We start from the raw sequence: 18,905 nt of genomic DNA, 5'->3' as shown, positions 1-18,905 counted from the left end.
GAAAAGAGGGAGAGATGAAGGTATTATACAACTTACATTGATTAGTCTAACTGAGAACAGCAAGGCACAACTGGTGCGACTGTATACATTGGTTCCTTGAATGTCCATTCGGTAACCCAGCTGGGTTTGGGGGGGTGTTGATGTGTAGTCCGAGATAGCTCCTGCGTTCCGGCCTGTTCGGATGTGGCCATTTCCCGTCTCTATGTTGCGCCTTTTGGGGTCTTTATTCACATATTGCAGTGGGTTTTATATTGATGTGCCCCCTATTTGTGTTCCTTAGGAATCTGTGATTGAAGTTGTCCCAACGTCATTGTCTTTCGGGGAGACTGGTCTTGTGCTGCATTTGTTGTGCTGTTGCATTAACGCAATCACATGAGTTTGTATGGTGGAAGTCCTCGCATGTTATTTTAGAGATCATCTGCCGAACGTGGGGTGAACATTGGGCCGGTGGTTAGCGGTGACTTGGATGAGCCGTGTTGACTACTCGCTGAGTCGGAGTCTGAGTTGTTGGTGTCTTGACTGGGTTGTGGTTGTATACACGAGAATCTGTTCACTACTTTTAAGGCTTGAGCTTGTTCATCCGCTGCTTGTGATTTAGTTGGGCATGATTCAGTCCTGGGCTTTGATCTTTTCTCTCGGCATGGCGGCCGAGTCAACCATTCCTTTTGTTCTTGAGTTTCTGTTGTAGGGTCTGCTAGTCCTTTCGCGTGTATCCAGGTCCATGCGTCTTCTGACGTTGGGAATATGTGAGATCTTTTGCCATCTACCACTCGTAGTCTAGCCGGGTACATTATGGAATATGAGTAGTTTTTGTCTCGTAGTACTTGTTTTGCTGAGTGGAAGGTGGCACGTTTACACTGTACCGCGAAAGCGGTCGCAAAGCAATTCGCAGTTAACACCCACTTGAAGTGGGTGAATGTCGCTAAATATAATTTTTCAGAGCAGGCAGTGGTCCAATGGACCCCTGCCTACTCTGAAAAAATTAAACCAAATGGTTTCATTATTTTTTTGTACTGCAACCCGTTTTCCTTTAAGGAAAACGGGCTGCAATAAAAAAAACTAAAAAAAAAACTGCTTTATTAAAAAAGCAGTCACAGACATGGAGGTCTGCTGTCTTCAGCAGGCCACCATCCCTGTGAATGCATGGACTCGCTATGGGGTCGCAAAATGTGACCCACCTCATTAATATTCATTAGGTGGGTCTTTGCGACCCCATAGCGAGTCGCAGAAGGTGTCTGAGACACCTTTCTGCATACAATTTTTCGAGATGCAAATTGCAAGTCGGTCTGACTCGCAATTTGCAACTCGCAAAATTTTCTTTTGCTACATCTGGCCCTAAGACACTCCATCTGGGAAGCCCCTCCCTCATCGCTTGCTGCCCCCCTCAAAGAATAGAACATGTGACTCTTACGCCGCGCCCCCTGGACCTCCACACGTCCCTCTTGTTCCCAAACCTCCAAAAATGAGACTCCAAGAATCCCTATAGAGCATTTGCCCAAGTACATCAATCCTCCCCTGTTATCCCCTTATACAACCTCCCCCTCCTTATTTTCCCCATCTTTACTATAGTTTCCTTCCTCTTCTACATGAAACAGTGATGTCTATTATGGAACACACCAAATGAATAAAAAATTAAAGTGTAAATCAGAGGTAATGCAACTTTAAGGTGAATTAACCTGTAACACAGACTGATAAAATATTGTGATCACTGTACATATTTAAAAACTTCAATAAACAGATAAATAAAAAAAAAGCACAGTGTTTGAAAGAAGTAAAAAATAAATACTTTTTTACCCAAACGTAGATCAGAATGAGGACCTTATCGTATTTGCACTCTCCAAATGTGAGTGTGTCTTAAGTGCTGTTGGTCCACCCAGAATGGAGGTTTAATAAATTTAGACATGGAAGTAATGAAATAGCTTTAAATGTGCCAAGGAAGATGCAGCTCCTCCCAGGAGAACGATAGCTGCCAGTTGAGAGCAGCTATCAAAGGGTCAGCGCTTTCTTCCAGAAGCCCTCGTTCCCATTTCCTTCTTTGATATTCTCTTCTTCACCCTAAATAGAGGGCTTGCTTTTCATCAAAATCACAATGCGAGAGGTTTTATACTTGTATGCACTCCTAAAGGGTGCTTTTGACATATCAATGTGGGATAATCAGAACGCTCTTTGGGGAGGCAAATTAGACCAATTCGGTCAGTTTCATTCACCAAAGGCATCTAGTATAGACTTTCACAGTGGTCATATTTAGGAGCAGTGTGTTAAAGGTCCTAAAAGGACTCTTGCTGGACTCACAGATGGAACAGAAAAATTGAAACATAAGCAGCCAAAACCATTGTCAAGTCAGAGAGAGTCTTTAATAAGAATAAAAACATTATATTATTAGGCTGTACAGAAGGATTTTGTAGGCCTTAACAAAACAATTGAAAATCTGAGTTTTACATTGGAAACTTGCATGACAACATATTCTTGGCTAAACTATTAACAATGCTGAGCTACTAACAAGGACAAATTCCTATTTCTTTTCCTTTTACTTGTTCTTTCCTCTTTATTAGTTTTGACCTGTGTCATGACCGTAAGTATAACATTTCATGTTGCAAATGTCCAATAGAAAAAAACAAATGAAGAGAGGGAATATTATTGCTGTGTTTCATAACCACTTAGCCAATTAAAATAATTACTACAATATAAGATTATTCTTATTTTCTTTTATTTATGAATGGTGTTAGAAATGGAGTCTTTAGTTGGAAGTCAGATTACCCTCTGTCCAAGCAAGGGCCCTCACTCTAGTCAGGGTAAGTCACACACAATCCAAATTATCCTGTGCCCACTGTCTGGTAGCTTGGCACTGAGCAGTCAGGCTTAACTTAGAAGGCAATGTATAAAGTACTTGTACAATAAATCATGCAATAACAAAGTATAACACCACAAAAATACACCAAAATAAATAATATTTATCTGGTTAAATGCAGGTCAAAATGATTAACGTTCAATAAGTACACATTGAAATATCACTTAGAAAATGATATAAAGAGTCTTTAGTTCTTAGAAAGCAACAAATGTTTCTTGCAAGCACAAAGGACCTGGTTTGCGTTCAAATTCTCCGCAAGGGACCGCAGAGGAGGAGTTGCGTGGAAAACAGTTGATTCGATTGTTCCGGTGCACACAGGTGATGCATTGTTGAGTTTTCATGCAGAGTAGGCTTTGCATCGATTTCCAGTGCGTAGACTGGTATCCTCTTTGGGTCATGGGGTTTTCGGATGCCCCGGGGACAATGCGTTGAAATCCTGAGCGCGCAGGATGAAGTCACAGGGGCTGCGTTGATCCGGTAGGCGATGCGTGGAAATTTCAGCCACACTGCAGGCGCTGGGCTGATTCTTCTCGCAGGAAGTCTGGCTGCATTCTTCCAGTTCGGCTTTGCATCGATCCAGTGGGCATCAAATTTCCGGTTGCAACACTGGTACTGCGCCGGTCTCCTCTTGGCGAAGTCGGGCTACGTCCATCCGGTTCGGCATGCGTAGATTTTCTCACCGCGATGCAGGCTGTGCATAATTTCTTGCAGGCTGTGCGTTGATTTTTGCAGAAATTAAGGCCCTCATTACAACCCTGGAGGAAAATGGCACTTACTGCCGTGCTGACGGCCACCAACATACTGTGACCGCGGCGGTATACCGATACGGGGCCCACTCAGAGAAATCTGCCACTATACAGACACCCACACAAGTCCACCAGCCCAAAGGTCAGTGATAAACTGGCGGTACCAAAACCCACACCGCAACACCAACAGAAATACGCCAAAAGTATCAGGACCCATGAATCACCGCAGCGGTCTTTCAAACGCGGTAAACCATTGGCGGTACACACCACTGTGCTCAAAATACACACACACTAACACAACTACACCACATTGGACAATTCAAAATACACACACCTGACACACATACAAAACACCACACCCACACACTCAGACCACTATAAAACACACACCCACATTACCCACAACCCTTTCAATGAAAAAAAAATTGCCAACTGAGAGAGAGACAAGACAGGAGCACCCACTCAATCTGAGCTACAGAACACCATCACCCATACACCATCCATGCACCTCACCGCACACACCCCAACACAGCACCCCACACACCCTCACACATACCACTCATACCACATCCATGGCACCCCAGAGACACCCTAGGTTTTCAAAGGAGGAGCTAAGGGTCATGGTGGAGGAAATCATCCGGGTAGAGCCACAGCTATTCGGATCACAGGTGCAGCAGACGTCCAGTGCTAGGAAGATGGAGATATGGCGGAGAGTCGTGGACAGGGTCAACGCTGTGGGACAGCACCCCAGAACAAGGGATGACATCAGGAAGAGGTGGAACGACCTACAGGGGAAGGTGCGTTCCGTGGTTGCAAGACACCAGGTAGCCGTACAGAGGACTGGCGGTGGACCCCCACCTCCTCCCTCACAATTAACAACATGGGAGGAGAAAGTCTTGGCAATAATGCATCCTGAGGGCCTTGCAGGAGTATCAGGAAGACTGGAATCTGGTAAGTCAAATCTTTACTATAATATCCCCCACCCTACCTGCATGCCATCGCAAACTCCTACCCCTACCCTCACACCCATCACTCCACCCCCTCACATATACCCCACTATCACAACCCACCCATCCAAAAACCAAGCCCTGCATGCCACACCAATGCATGGACACCCATCACAGACCTGCATGGGCACCCATCATTAAAGCATGCACATTACAGAGAATCACCTAGCCCACAAAATCTCCACTCACACAAGGCAAAGCTTACAGGGCAATTACAACCATACAGGGAAACACATCCATGCACAAGATGGCACAAGCAGATATAATAACACTGCATTTACATCCCCACAGGACCCCCACTCATTGTCACCGGAGAGGAGGTGCCACCAACATCCAGTGCCCCCACAGAAGAGGCCCACAGTGATGACAGCAGCTCTGCATGCCTGGATCACGATGACCAACCTGGCCAATCAGGGACCTCTGGACAGTCGGTTACCCTGCCACAATCCCATACCACCACAGAGCCTCCCCCCTCAGGAAACAGCAGCATAGCACCCACCTCATGGGCCCATTCCTCTGTCCCCAGGACACGTCAATCAGCAGTGTGTTCACACTACAGGGACCCCAGGCAACCCCACAAACACAGCACGATCAGGGATCTGGGGTCAATGGCAGTGGGCTCACGGTTCAGGGGACAGAGGCACAGTACAACAGGGAAGCTGGGAGGACTGCTGTGCGACAGGGGGAGGACAGGTCCAGGGAACCCACTGTCCATGAGGCACTTGCAGGGATCCTGGGAGCATACCAACATTCCCAGAAGACCTTGGGCAAGATACTGTACAAGTTGCAGGAGACCCAGCGGATGCAGGAGGGACAGTACCTGGGGATCAGGGAGGACGTCAAACACATCCAAACCATCCTGGTCACCATTGCAGGGGTGCTGGATGACATGGCCAACACCATGAGGGAGGCAGTGGCACACCAATGGGCCCTGACACTAGTCACACTGATGAACAGCCCTCCACTTCTGCCGGCGCTAGTGGACAGGAGGCCCCACCACAGGACCAACCGGCCACCAGCACCCCACCCCCTGCAGAAGGAGAACCACCCCGCAAATAGTCCTTGCGATCCAGGCAGAAGCCATAGAACATTGCTAAGACCCCCACCAGGAATTAAGACTCTCCTGATTGTCACCCTTCTGTCCCACTCTGTTACCCTGTCCACCTTGAACTGCTATTGCTCCCCTTCCTATGCCCCCTTGGACAATACACCTGTGATACAAAGAGACTGGACACTACCCTGGACTTTCCTCCAACAGCAACCCAGCCCATTGCAATACCCCCTCCACTTATTTGCACAAAAATAAACACCCTTGGAACTAATACAAGTATGGAGTCTGTCAATTGATTCAAATATGTATTCGTTTAACGAGCTGTAAACATTGCAATTCAGCTGTACAGTCATGTATGTATATGTATGACCTGCAGTGGGCAGCAGGAAACACACCAGGAGCCAGAGTGGGGCACATAGATCTGAAAATAGAGATGCCAAAGGGTACAGTAAGTGGGCACACAATATGGAAATTCAGGCTGCCATGTACAATGTCCAACATAAAACTGCAATGGAAAGTGAAGTTACAGTGTTTTACCTGTGTGTCACTGAAAGTATTGTTGTAGGAGTGATCTTCTGTTGTCCACATCTTTTTCCTCTGCCTCCTCTTCCTCACTGTCTACAGGCTCCACGGCTGCCACAAGACCATCTCCAGGCTCATCTTCCGGCAGAAAAGGCACCTGGCGTCTCACGGCCAGGTTGTGAAACATGCAACATGCAACGATGATCTGGCACAACTTCTTGGGTGAGTAGTACAGGGATCCACCTGTCAGATGAAGGCACCAGAACCTGGCCTTCAGGAGGCCAAAAGTTCTTTCAATGATCCTCCGTGTTCCCCCAAGTGCCTCATTGTAACGTTCCTCTGCCCTTGTTCTGGCATTCTTCACTGGGGTCAGTAGCCATGAGAGGTTGGGGTAACCAGAGTCACCTGTAAATATTTGAGGGATACCTGTTAGACATACACTCACCCTTAGGGACAACCCCACACCTATATACCTACATCAACTGGGTGGGGACCATGGGCTCACCTATTAGCCAAACCCTGTGCCTCTGGAGTTGAGACATCACATATGGAATGCTGCTATTCCTCAAGATGAAGGCATCATGCAGAGAGCCAGGATACTTGGCATTCACATATGAGATGTACTGGTCCGCCAAAAACACCATCTGCACATTCAGAGAGTGATAGCTTTATCTATTCCTGAACACTTATTCATTCCTCCAGGGAGGACACATGATATATGTGTACCATCAATGGCACAAATGATGTTGGGGATATGTCCCAGGGCAAAGAAGTCAGCTTTCACTGTGGCCAAATCCTCCACATGGGGGAATACGATGTAGCTGCACATGTGTTTCAGCAGGGCAGACAACTCTCTGGTCAACACGTTGAAGAACATAGGCTGTGACATCCCTGATGCCAAGGCCACTGTCGCTTGGAAGGAACCACTTGCCAGGAAATGGAGCACTGACAGGACCTGCACTAGATGGGGGATACCTGTAGGCTGGCGGATAGCTGAAATCAGGTCTGGCTCCAATTGGGCACACAGTTCTTGGATTGTGGCCCTATCAAGTCTGTGGGTTAGTATAATGCGCCTGTCCTCCCTTGTTGTCAGGTCCACCAGGGGTCTGTACACGGGAGGATGTCTCCATCTCATATTCATCCTCAGCGGTTGAAGTCTAGGAAGAAAAACGGTGAGCACAGGGTCACATTCACTCATATGTTGAAATAATGATGCATCTCTTCCTTTACGGAAACAGCATGTGAATTTGAGAGTCAGTTAATGTGCCAATGTCTGCTGTGAAGCAGTTAGGTGCCATGGCCTGTGTCCCCCTCAAATGGTGGCTGCCTGACCTGTGAGGAGAGACAAGTGGAAATGAGGTAATTCCGCTGGCCTTGTACGCCATAGCGGTCGGCGGTCAATGACTGCCGTGCAACTTCGCATTGGTTCACATTAGGCCCTATGGGTTCCAGGAGCCAATGGCGATATATACTGGCGGAGACCGTACGCACCGCCGCAGATGTGACCACCATTTTCTAACTGTTCACTCACTTGCTACCTGACTTTCAACAGGAGAGGACCTACACTGCAAGTGCTGCTGTGGCCTGTGTCTGTAAGCGACAATGGCTCATATGTCTGGGGAAAGGGCCCCTGCCTTCACTTTGGAGGAGTTGGAGAGACTAGTGGATCGGATCCTACCCCAGTACACTTTACTCTATGGTCCTCCTGACAAACAGGTGAGTACACTGTGAGCATGATGCGTGGGCCATGAATGTATGGAGTGCTGTGTGTGTAAGCCACATGTGGGGGGGCTGAGGGGTCCTGGGCAGAGTGCTGCATATATGGTGGTCAATGCATGTGTGTAAGGGGATGGGAGGGATATGGTGGGCCATGAGTATGACAGTCCGGACGGTATGACTAGTCCCTTTTCTGCTGTCTTTTTACTGCAGGTCAGCGCCCATCAGAAAAAGGATATTTGGCATGCCATCGCCAAGGAGGTGCGGACCCTGGGGGTCTTTGACAGGCAGAGCACCCACTGCCGCAAACGGTGGGAGGACCTGCACCGCTGGGCAAGGAAGACAACGGAGGCCCAGCTGGGGCTGACGTCCCAACGAGGAAGGTATGCCTGTTGTACCCTGACCCCCATGATGTTCCGCATCCTGGCGGTGACCTATCCAGAGTTGGATGGGCGCTTGAGGGCATCACAGCAGCCACAAGGGGGTGAGAACAGATTCAGAATCATGACTTTGCACATGTTAAGGTTTTTACCTGGGTGGGGGATGTGGACTGTGGGTGCCCCTAGGCCAGGGCGAACATGGCAGGGTAGGTCCCTTGTTGGTCAGGCTCTGAAGCACTTGAACCCCAATGGTGTTAGTGGGCATCTACTACTGGGCAGGGCCCTGTTTGTTTCAGGTGTGCAGCTAATGCGTTATGCTATGTACTCCATGGGCTGGAGACTATCTTTGTAACTGGTGTTGCATGGCCTAGTGCATAGGGCTGCTCCCTGTGTGTTGTGTATGCCAACAGTAGTGTTGTTGATGGCATTGACCAAGTGTATCCTCTGTCTCTCCCCCCCTTTTTGTTTTGTCACCCTGTCCTTGTGTGCATTAGTATCATCCAGCAGAGGAGCAGAGGCATCAACGATAGAGGGTGCTTCATCCCACATGGGCCTGGAGGCCTAATCAACCGAGGGTGAGGGCACCAGTGGGATGGAGGGCGAGGGGAGCACCACGACGGAGGCAGGAAGGGACACTACAGACAGCAACTCCTCCTCTGATGGAAGCTCCCTGGCGGTGGCAGACACCTCTGTGCCCACCCCAACAACAGGTACCGCCGCCACCCCCCTACCAGCAGCCCCTCAGTGTGTTTCCCGTGCCCACTCACCCAGGAGGGTGGGCATCTCCTTCGCCCCAGGCACCTCAGGCCCTGCCCCAGTCAGCCCTGCTGCCCTCAGTTAGGAGGCTATTGACCTCCTGAGATCCCTCATTGTTGGGCAGTCAACCATACTGAATGCCATCCAGGGTGTCGTGAGGCATTTGCAACAAAAAATTCATACCTGGAGGGCATTCACTCTGGCGTGGTGGCCCAACAGAGAGCATTTCAGGCTCTGGCCTCCGCACTGATGACAGCCATTGTCCCTGTCTCCAGCCTCCTCCCTCCAACTTTCTCTACCCAGTCCCAATCCCCTCAACCCCAGCCTATCCCAAGCACTCCTTCAGACCAGCATTCACCACACTTCATCTCACAGGCACTCACACAAGCACCATCCCCAATCAGACACACCAACATCCACTGCCTCCACTGTGTCCACCTCCTCCTCCTCGTCCACCTCCCTCCCAGTAGCATCTTCACTCACACCTGCATGTACTACATCCTCATCCACTACCTCCATCACCAGCACGCCCATCACTACACACGCACCAATGAAAGTGACACCACTGCCACAGTGGGCAGCCGTCCGAGGTTGCAGGGGAAGGGCTGGAGCCTCCCCCCACCACTGGCAGCTCCCCCACCAGCACCGCCAGTACCACGACTGTGCACCTGTAGCCGCCGACGGATGGACTGTAGCCCTGCCTCCATGGAATATTATGCATCCTGCCCACTGCAAATCTTGTGGCTCTGACACCCAGGTGAGGGTCTGTGTCCTGGCACCCCCCAAGTGCTGTATCACTGGGCACAAAGACCCCTCCAGAACCAGTGGAAGAAGGCATCTGGGCACAAAGCCCCCTCCAGAACCAGTGGATGAAGGCATCCACTCACCCTATCCTTGGCAGGATGAAGCACACTGGGCACAAAGCCCCCTCCAGAACCAGTGGAAGAAGGCATCCACTCACCCTATCCTTGGCAGGATGAAGCACACTGGGCACAAATCCCCCTCCAGAACCAGTGGAAGAAGGCATCCAGCCAGCCTCTCCTTGGCAGGATGAAGAACCCTGGGCACAAAGCCGCCTCCAGAACCAGTAGAAGAAGGCATCCACTTACCATGTCCTTGGCAGGATGAAGCACACTGGGCACAATGCCCCCTCCAGAACCTATGGAAGAAGGCATCCACTCACTCTATCCTTGGCAGGATGAAGCACACTCGGCACAAATCCCCCTCCAGAACCAGTGGACGAAGGCATCGACTCACCCTATCCTTGGCAGGATGAAGCACACTGGGCACAAAGCCCCCTCCAGAACCAGTGGAAGAAGGCATCCACTCACCCTCTCCTTGGCAGGATGAAGCACACTGGGCACAAAGCCCCCCGCAGAACCAGTGGAAGAAGGCGTCCACTCAGCCCCTCCTTGCCAGGAAGAAGCACACTGGGCAAAAAGCCACCTCCAGAATCAGTGGAAGAAGGCATCCACTCACCCTATCCTTGGCAGGATGAAGCACACTGGGCACAAAGCCACCTCTAGAACCTGTGGAAGAAGGCGTCCTCTCACCCTATCCTTGGCAGGATGAAGTACACTGGGCACAAAGCCACCTCCAGAACAAGTGAAGAAGGCATCCACTCACCCTATCCTTGGCAGGATGAAGCACACTGGGCACAAGATCCCCTCCAGAAGCAGTTGAAGAACGCAGGATGAAGCACACTGGGCACAAATCCCCCCTCCAGAACCAGCGGAAGAAGGTATCCACTCACCCTATCCTTGGCAGGATGAAGCACACTGGGCACAAGACCCCCTCCAGAACCAGTGGAAGAACACATCCACTCACCCTATCCTTGGCAGGATGAAGCACACTGGGCACAAAGCCCTTTCCAGAAACAGTGGGCAAACCACCTACTTGAGAGACTGTGGCTTTGCACTCCCCAGGACCAAGCAGTGGGCAAACCACCCACTCGAGAGACTGTTGCTTTGCACTCCCTAGGACCAAGCAATGGCAAGACCACCCACTTGAGAGACTGTGGCCTTGCACTCCCCAGGACCAAGTAGTGGGCAAACCACCCACTTGAGAGACTGTGGCCTTGCACTCCCCAGGACCAAGCAGTGGGCAAATCACCCACTTGAGAGACAGTGGCCTTGCATTCCCCAGGACCAAGCAGTGGGCAAACCACCCACTTGAGAGACTGTGGCTTTGCACTCCCCAGGACCAAGCAGTGGGCATGTAGCCCCCTCCAGGAGCAGTGGCGTTGTACCATCTTCCGGCTGAGGTGCCCCCCCTTCCCCGTCCTCCTGAGGTGCCTGTGTGTTTTCGACCTGATGCCCCCGCAGTGTTCTCTCTGTTTTGAGGCAGGAGTCATGTGTGGGCTTGGCCTATGTGTTATGGCCCAGTGGGCCACGGTCTATTTTGTGTGGACATTGTCCCTCATATTGTATATATTGTATATATTGTACATACTGTTCATTTATTTATGTAAGGATTTCTACGGATTTCTAGTATTACACTAATTTGACTCCATTCCTTTTGTCCTTGCGTTATTCCTGAGGGTTACAGGGTGTATATGTAATGTTATTGCATCTGTTTGTGTGTATGGTGTTGGGGGGAGGGTGGGAGTGGGGTTGTTGCGTGTGTGTGTCACTGTTTCCCCCTTCCCTGTGTGCCAGGTGCAGTACTCACCGTGGTCGTCGTCGCAGGCATTGGTGCTCCTGTTATATGAGCAGATACACCAGCATGGGGAGGACCTGCAGCTTGGGCTCCATGGCGTCCTTGTTCTTCCTTGAGTGTCGAGAGGTGAGTGGTTTCCCTTCATAGTACTGTTTCCGCCATGCTTTTGATGGCATTGGTACCGCCCCAGAAAAGCTGGCGGATGGGCGGGTTGTAATTCTGTGGCCATACATTGTCTTCCGCCTGGCTGCTGGCAGTTACCGCCACAGTGTTCGTTGCTACCGATGTGGCGGTCGGAGTGTTAAAGTGACTGTCTGTGTTGTCGGTTTCCGCCGTGGTCATTATTCCATTTTTGTTACTGGCGGCCTGTGGTGGTATGTTACTGCTGCTTTAACACCGACCGCCAGGGTTGTAATGAGGGCCTAAGTCTTTGTGGTCCTGAGACTTCAGGGAACGTGAGGCAAGCTCTACCCAAGCCCTTGGAGAGCACTTCTCAGCAGGGCCAGAGGACAGCAAGGCAGCAGGGCAGCAGTACTTTGCAGAAAAGCAGTCAGATGAGTCCTTTGGGCAGCCAGGCAGTTCCTCTTGGCAGGTTACAGGTTCTGGTTCAGGGTTTCTTCTCCAGTGGTATCTTGTTCAGAAGTGTCTGAGTTGGTAGGGTAAGAGACCCTGCTTAAATATCCAAATGTGCCTTTGAAGTGAGGAAGACTTCAAAGAGTGGCTTAAAAGTGCACAAGGTCCACTTTCAGTTCCATCCTGTATGCCAGGGTCCCAGTAGGGGGGTGTGACTGTCCTTTGTGTGAGGGCAGGCTACTGTCCTTTGACAAGTAAGTGTCAGGCCCTCCACCCTCTCAGCCCAGGAAGACTTATTCAGTATGCAAATGTGTGCAAGTGTGACTGAGCATCCTGTGTTTGAGGTTTATCTGAGTGGAATGCACATGTGAGCTGTCAACTATCCCAGCTAGATGTGGATTGTAAGGCACAGAAGGATTTAAGTGCAGAGAAATGCTCACTTTCTAAAAGTGGCATTTCTAAAATAGTAATATTAAATCCAACTTCACCAGTCAGCAAAATTTTGTATTACCGTTTTGGCCATACTAAATATGACCTTGTTAGTCCTTTCAGTTCAGAAGCTACCACTCAAACAGTATATGAGGGTAGCCCTCACAGCAGTGTAAAATCGAATTTAGGAGTTTTACACTACCAGGACATATATACTGCACAGGTACATGTCCTGCCTTTTATCTACATAGCACCCTGCCCTACGGGTTACCTAGGGCCTACATTAGGGTTGACGTATATGTAGAAAAATGGGAGTTTAAGGCTTGGCGAGTACTTTTAAATGCCAAGTCAAAGTAGCAGTGAAACTGCGCACACAGGCCTTGCAGTTGCAGGTCTGAGGCATGGTTAAGAGGTTATTTATGTGGGTGGCACAATCAGTGCTTCAGGCCCACAAGTAGCATTTAATCTACAGGCCCTGGGCACATGTAGTGCATTTTACTGGGGTCTTACAAGTAGATTAAATAAGCCATTAGGTATGAACCAATGTCACCATGTTTTAAGGGAGAGAGCATATGCACTTTAGCACTAGATAGCAGTGGTTAAGTGCACAGTCCTAAAACCAGCAAAAACAGTGTCCAGAAAGTGGAGGGAGGCAGGCAAAAAGTTAGGGGTGACCACCCTAAGGCTGTCAGGTCTAACAAATGTGCTTTGCTAAAAAGAGATGTGTGAATGGAAATTAAATCATATGTAAAAAACCTAGTTTTCGTAGTTAACTTTTTTTCTATGTGAAGAAACTCGAGTGTTTTGTTGCTGATTGGAAAATAGTTTAAAGCACCACATATTTAGGATGTTCTTTGTTTAAACATGTAATATTGATGGAAGCTGTCCTGTTCAAATGAAGACATGAAATCCTGATATGCTGAACCCAAAGATTAGCGACTTATGCTTTGTCATGTGTTTCCTTGTATAATGTTATAAAAGTATGCTTCTAGGCTAAGGGTCTCGTTATAAGTGTGGCTGTCCGAGGACTGCCACACTGGCGTTGACGGTTCGACCGCTGCACTCCAGGCGGTCTGACTGGCCAATTACAACTTTGACAGTTGACGGCAGTCTGGCTTGTAAACAGCCATAGCGGTGCTGAACTCTTCACTGCCTGGCTGATTACAACACCTATTTCTGCCAGCCTTCATGGCGGGAATCCCAATGTGAAAAGGCTGGTGCCCAGCACCATCAGAATGCACACTGTCTTACAGTGTCAGATAGTGCGCATTCCAAGGGTGCTGGAGTGCTAGGATATTAGCTTTGGCTCCCTTAAAGAAGCCGAGGCCCATATCCTATCACTGTTCCCATCAGTCAGACCAGAGAGAACACGTATTCCAATGTTCCCGCAGGTCAGCCGGGCGAGAACATTGTAATACGCTCGGGGGGAGGGGTGTCACCACCCTGTGAATTTGGCAGTCCTGAGGTTGGACCACCATACCCATAATGTGCCCCAAAGTTACAGAAGACCCCCTTGGGCACTTTTCCAGGCAGACACTCTTTCAGAGAGTCATTATACTCACCAGACTTCTCTTAGAGCCCTCTGGCACTTTATATCCTCTTCTCTATGGTGATTTCTTGGATTCATTCTGAAACGTATTTTATTGTGTTTTAACCTGTTACTGAGAGGCTACTGCAATTCTCACTGAGATGCTTGACTAGATAATTATATGCTTTCACATCTGAGATTAAAACTCTTTAAGGGTTAAACTGAACTTTTCCCCACAAAAAATAGATTAGAATACGGATTATATCTTTATGGGACACACTATGGGGGTCATTACAGCATTGGCGGTAAAAGCCGCTTACCGTTGTGCAGAAGACCGCCAACACACCGCCGCGGCCGCGGAATTCCGCCACGGTCATTATGACCCGAAGCCCGAAATCTGCCAAAATCTAGACACCCACACAAGTCTGCCACACCAAAGGTCAGTGATAAACTGCCGATAACAAAACCGACACCGTCACACCAACAGGAATACGCCCATACTATCACAACCCACGAATCCACGTGTGGTCTTTCAAGCGCGGTAAACCATTGGCAGTACACACCGCCGCACTCAAAATACACACACACTTACAAAACACTACCACATTGGACAATTAGAAATATACACACCTGATACACATACACACACCACTCCCACACACCCAATACAATATAAAACACATACCCACATCACCCACAATCCCCTATGACCACAATTGCGACAGAAGGCCAGAGAGAGACACCACCATCTACAAACTTGCATCCATAGGCACTCAACGCCATCACCCACATAACATCCACGCACCCCACACATCACAACACATACCACCCCACACATCACCCACACCACCCCATGGAACCGCAAAGACACCCCAGGTTCTCTGAGGAGGAGCTCAGGGTCATGGTGGAGGAAATCCTCTGGGTAGAGCCACAGGTATTCGGATCACAGGTGCAGCACACCTCCAGAGCTAGGAAGATGGAGCTATGGCAAAGAATCGTGGACAGGGTCAATGCAGTGGGACAGCTCCCAAGAACTAGGGATGACATCAGGAAGAGGTGGAACGACCTATGGGGGAAGGTGAGTTCCATATTCTCAAGACATCACATCGTGGTACAGAGGACTGGCGGCGGACCCCCACCTACTCCCCCACAACTAACAACATGGGAGGAGCAGGTCTTGGCTATACTGCATCCTGAGGGCCTCGCAGGAGTAGCTGGAGGAATGGACTCTGGTAAGACAAATCTTTACTACTTCATCCCCCACCTTACCTGCATGCCATCACATACCCCCACCCTCACCCCCATCACTCCAACTCCTCACACTTGTCCCAATATCACAAACCACACATCCCAAACCCAAGCCCTGCATGCAACACCAAAGCATGGACACCCATCACCAAAACATGGCCACTGCACATACCCATACACCCCCCTAAACCATCATCACACAAGGTCCTACACAGGAATGCAAGCACTGGGGTACACGGTCACCCACCCATTGCACACCATGGCACACACAGATGCAATAATCATGCTTTTACACCCCTGCAGAACCCCTACCCAATGTCACCTGACAGGAGGGTCCAAATATGTCCACTCCACCCACCGAAGAGGCCCAAAGTGATGACAGTAGCTCTTTCCAACTGGATCTAGATGACCAGCCCGGCCCATCTGGGACCCCGGGACAGTCGGTTCCACTCACACTGGCACAAGCCACTACAGACCTTCCCCCCTCTGGAAACACCAGCACAGCACCCACCCAGCGGGCCCATACCTCTGTCCCCAGGACACGTCAAGTAGCAGTGTGTCCACCACCACTACAGGGAACCCAGGCTAACCCACCACCCCAACAACAACAGGGACCTGGGGGCAGTGGGCACACGGTTCAGGGGACAGAGGCCCAGGAACACAGGGGAACTGGGAGGGCTGCTGTGCGACAGGGGGAGGACAGGCCATGGGAACCCACTCTCCACAAGGCCCTCTCCAACATCATAGGAGCCTACCACCATTCCCAGGAGACGATGGCAACGGTACTGGCCAAGTTTCAGAAGACACAGCGGCTGCAGGAGGAACAGTAATTGGGCTTCAGGGAGGTGCTCAAATCCATCAATTCCAACCAGGGCACCATTGTAGGGGTGCTGAAGGAACTCGTGAACACCAGGAGGGACACTGTGGCACAACAAGGGGCACCTGACACTAGCCTGGACGATGAACTGCCCACCACCTCCGCCGGCGCTAGTGTACAGGAGGCACCGCCACAGGACCACCACACCAGCACCCCACCCCCTGCAGAGGGAGAACCACCTCGCAAACGGTCCCTGAGATCCAGAGAATGATGCCAAGACCCGCACCAAGAAATGAGACCTCCCTGATTGTCATCCTTTTGTCCCACCTTGTCACCCTGTCCATTATTAAACTGCCCCAGCTCCACTTCCTATGCCCCTTTGGACAATGCACCTGTGAGGCTGGACTGGACTCTACCTACATTCCTCCACCATCACCCCTCACCATTTTCCAACCCCCTCCAATATTGAGCACTTAAATAAACACCCTTAAAGCACAAAACAATCAGGAGTCTGTCTGTGATTTTGAAATAGTGTATTAGCAATTACAGTGGCAAAATGCTCTTTCAAATGTAATGTCAACATACCTATGTCACACAGCTCTAGTCCATGAGGAAACAAAGCAGATGTCGCACAGTGGGACCCACATCTGTGAAATCGTAAGGGAAAGTGACAACTCAGTGACCATACACTGGATGAAAAGGACAGACAGTAGAGAGGTAGGACATTTAAATTAGATGTAGCAGGCAGTGTTGTCTTCTTACCTGTGCCTCACTGGAAGTATTGCAGGATCACTGTTTTCCTGTTGTCGATGTCCTCTTCTTCTGCTTCCTCGTCTTCACTGTCCACAGGGTCCACAGCTGCCACAAGACCTCCATCTGGACCATCCTCCTGCACAAAAGGCACCTGTCGTCGCAAAGCCAAGTTGTGAAGCATACAGCAGGCCACAATGATCTGGCATACCTTCTTTGGTGAGTAGAATAGGGAACCACCTGTCATATGGAGGCACCGGAACCTGGCCTTCAGGAGGCCGAAGGTCCGCTCTATAATCCTCCTAGTCCGCCCATGGGCCTCATTGTAGCGTTCCTCTGCCCTTGTCCTGGGATTCCTCACTGGGGTCAGTAGCCATGACAGGTTGGGGTAACCAGAGTCACCTGCAAATGGCGGGGGACAACTGTTAGACACACACAAACTCATAGGGACATCCACAGACCCAGACAACACACCATCTGCACATTCATGGAATGGTAACTCTTTCGGTTTCTGTACACCTGTTCACTCCTGCGGGGGGACTAAGGCCACATGTGTCCCATCAATGGCACCTATGATGTTGGGGATATGTCCCAGGGCATAGAAATCACCTTTCACTGTAGGCAAATCCTCCACCTGAGGGAAAATGATGTAACTCGGCATGTGTTTCAGCAGGGCAGACAACACTCTGGACAACACATTGGAAAACATAGGCTGGGACATCCCTGATGCTATGACCACTGTAGTCTGAAAAGACCCACTTGCTAGGAAATGGAGTACTGACAGCACCTGCACTTGAGGGGAGATTCCTGTGGGATGGCGGATAGCTGACATCAGGTCTGGCTCCAACTGGGCACACAGTTCCTGGATTGTGGCACGATCAAGCCTGTAGGTGATGATCACATGTCACTCCTCCATTATCGACAGGTCCACCAGCGGTCTGTACACCGGAGGATGCCGCCATCTCCTCACATGCCCCAGAGGACGGTGCCTATGGAGAACGGCGAGCAGAGAGTCAACCAACTCTGAGGTACGTAAACACAGCTTACTCTGAAAATATTAGCAATTCGAAATTAGCCTGTATGAGTGTTTAGGCAAGGCCTACATATGTGTGACGCAGTCCAAAATAACGCCCATGAAATGGCGGCTGCCTGACCTGTAAAGTGGGACAAGGGATATGAGGTAACTGCGCTGGCGTTGTACACCGTCACGGTAGGCGGTCGAAGACCGTGGCGCAATCCTGCATTGGTTAACATTGGACCCTATGGGTCCCAGGAGCCAATGACGATGTACGCCGGTGGTGACGATCCGCACCGCCGGGGACGTGACCGCCATTTTCTCTCTGTTTAATCACTTGATACCTGATCTTTGACAGGAGAGGACCTGCACTGCAAGTGCTGCTGTGACCTCAGTATGGAAGAGACAATGGCTTGTGTGTCTGGGGCAAGGGCCCCTGCCTTCAGCACGGAGGAGTTGGAGAAACTCGTGGATGGGGTCTTCCCCCAGTACACGCTACTCTACGGTCCTCCAGACAAACAGGTAAGTACACTGTGAGCATGCTGTATGGGCAATGCCTGTGTGGAGTGGGGTGGATGAAAGATAGGGGGGGTGACAATGAGGCGTGCATGAAAAACCGGTGAGTGCATGTGCATCATGGCAAGGGTAGGGATGCGGGCCAATGACTGTGACGGTGCGGACGGTAATATCTTGTCCGTTTCCTCTGTACTATTCCTGTAGGTCAGTGCCCACCAGAAGAAGGACATTTGGCGTGCCATTGCCAAGGAAGTCCGGACCCTGGGTGAGTTACCACAGACGGAGCACCCACTGCCGGAAAAGATGGGAGGACATTCGCCGCTGGAGCAAGAAGACGGCGGAGGC

The sequence above is a fragment of the Pleurodeles waltl genome, chromosome 5, assembly GCF_031143425.1.
Source record: "Pleurodeles waltl isolate 20211129_DDA chromosome 5, aPleWal1.hap1.20221129, whole genome shotgun sequence".
Taxonomy (NCBI): domain Eukaryota; kingdom Metazoa; phylum Chordata; class Amphibia; order Caudata; family Salamandridae; genus Pleurodeles; species Pleurodeles waltl.
This window is presented reverse-complemented; position numbering follows the sequence as displayed.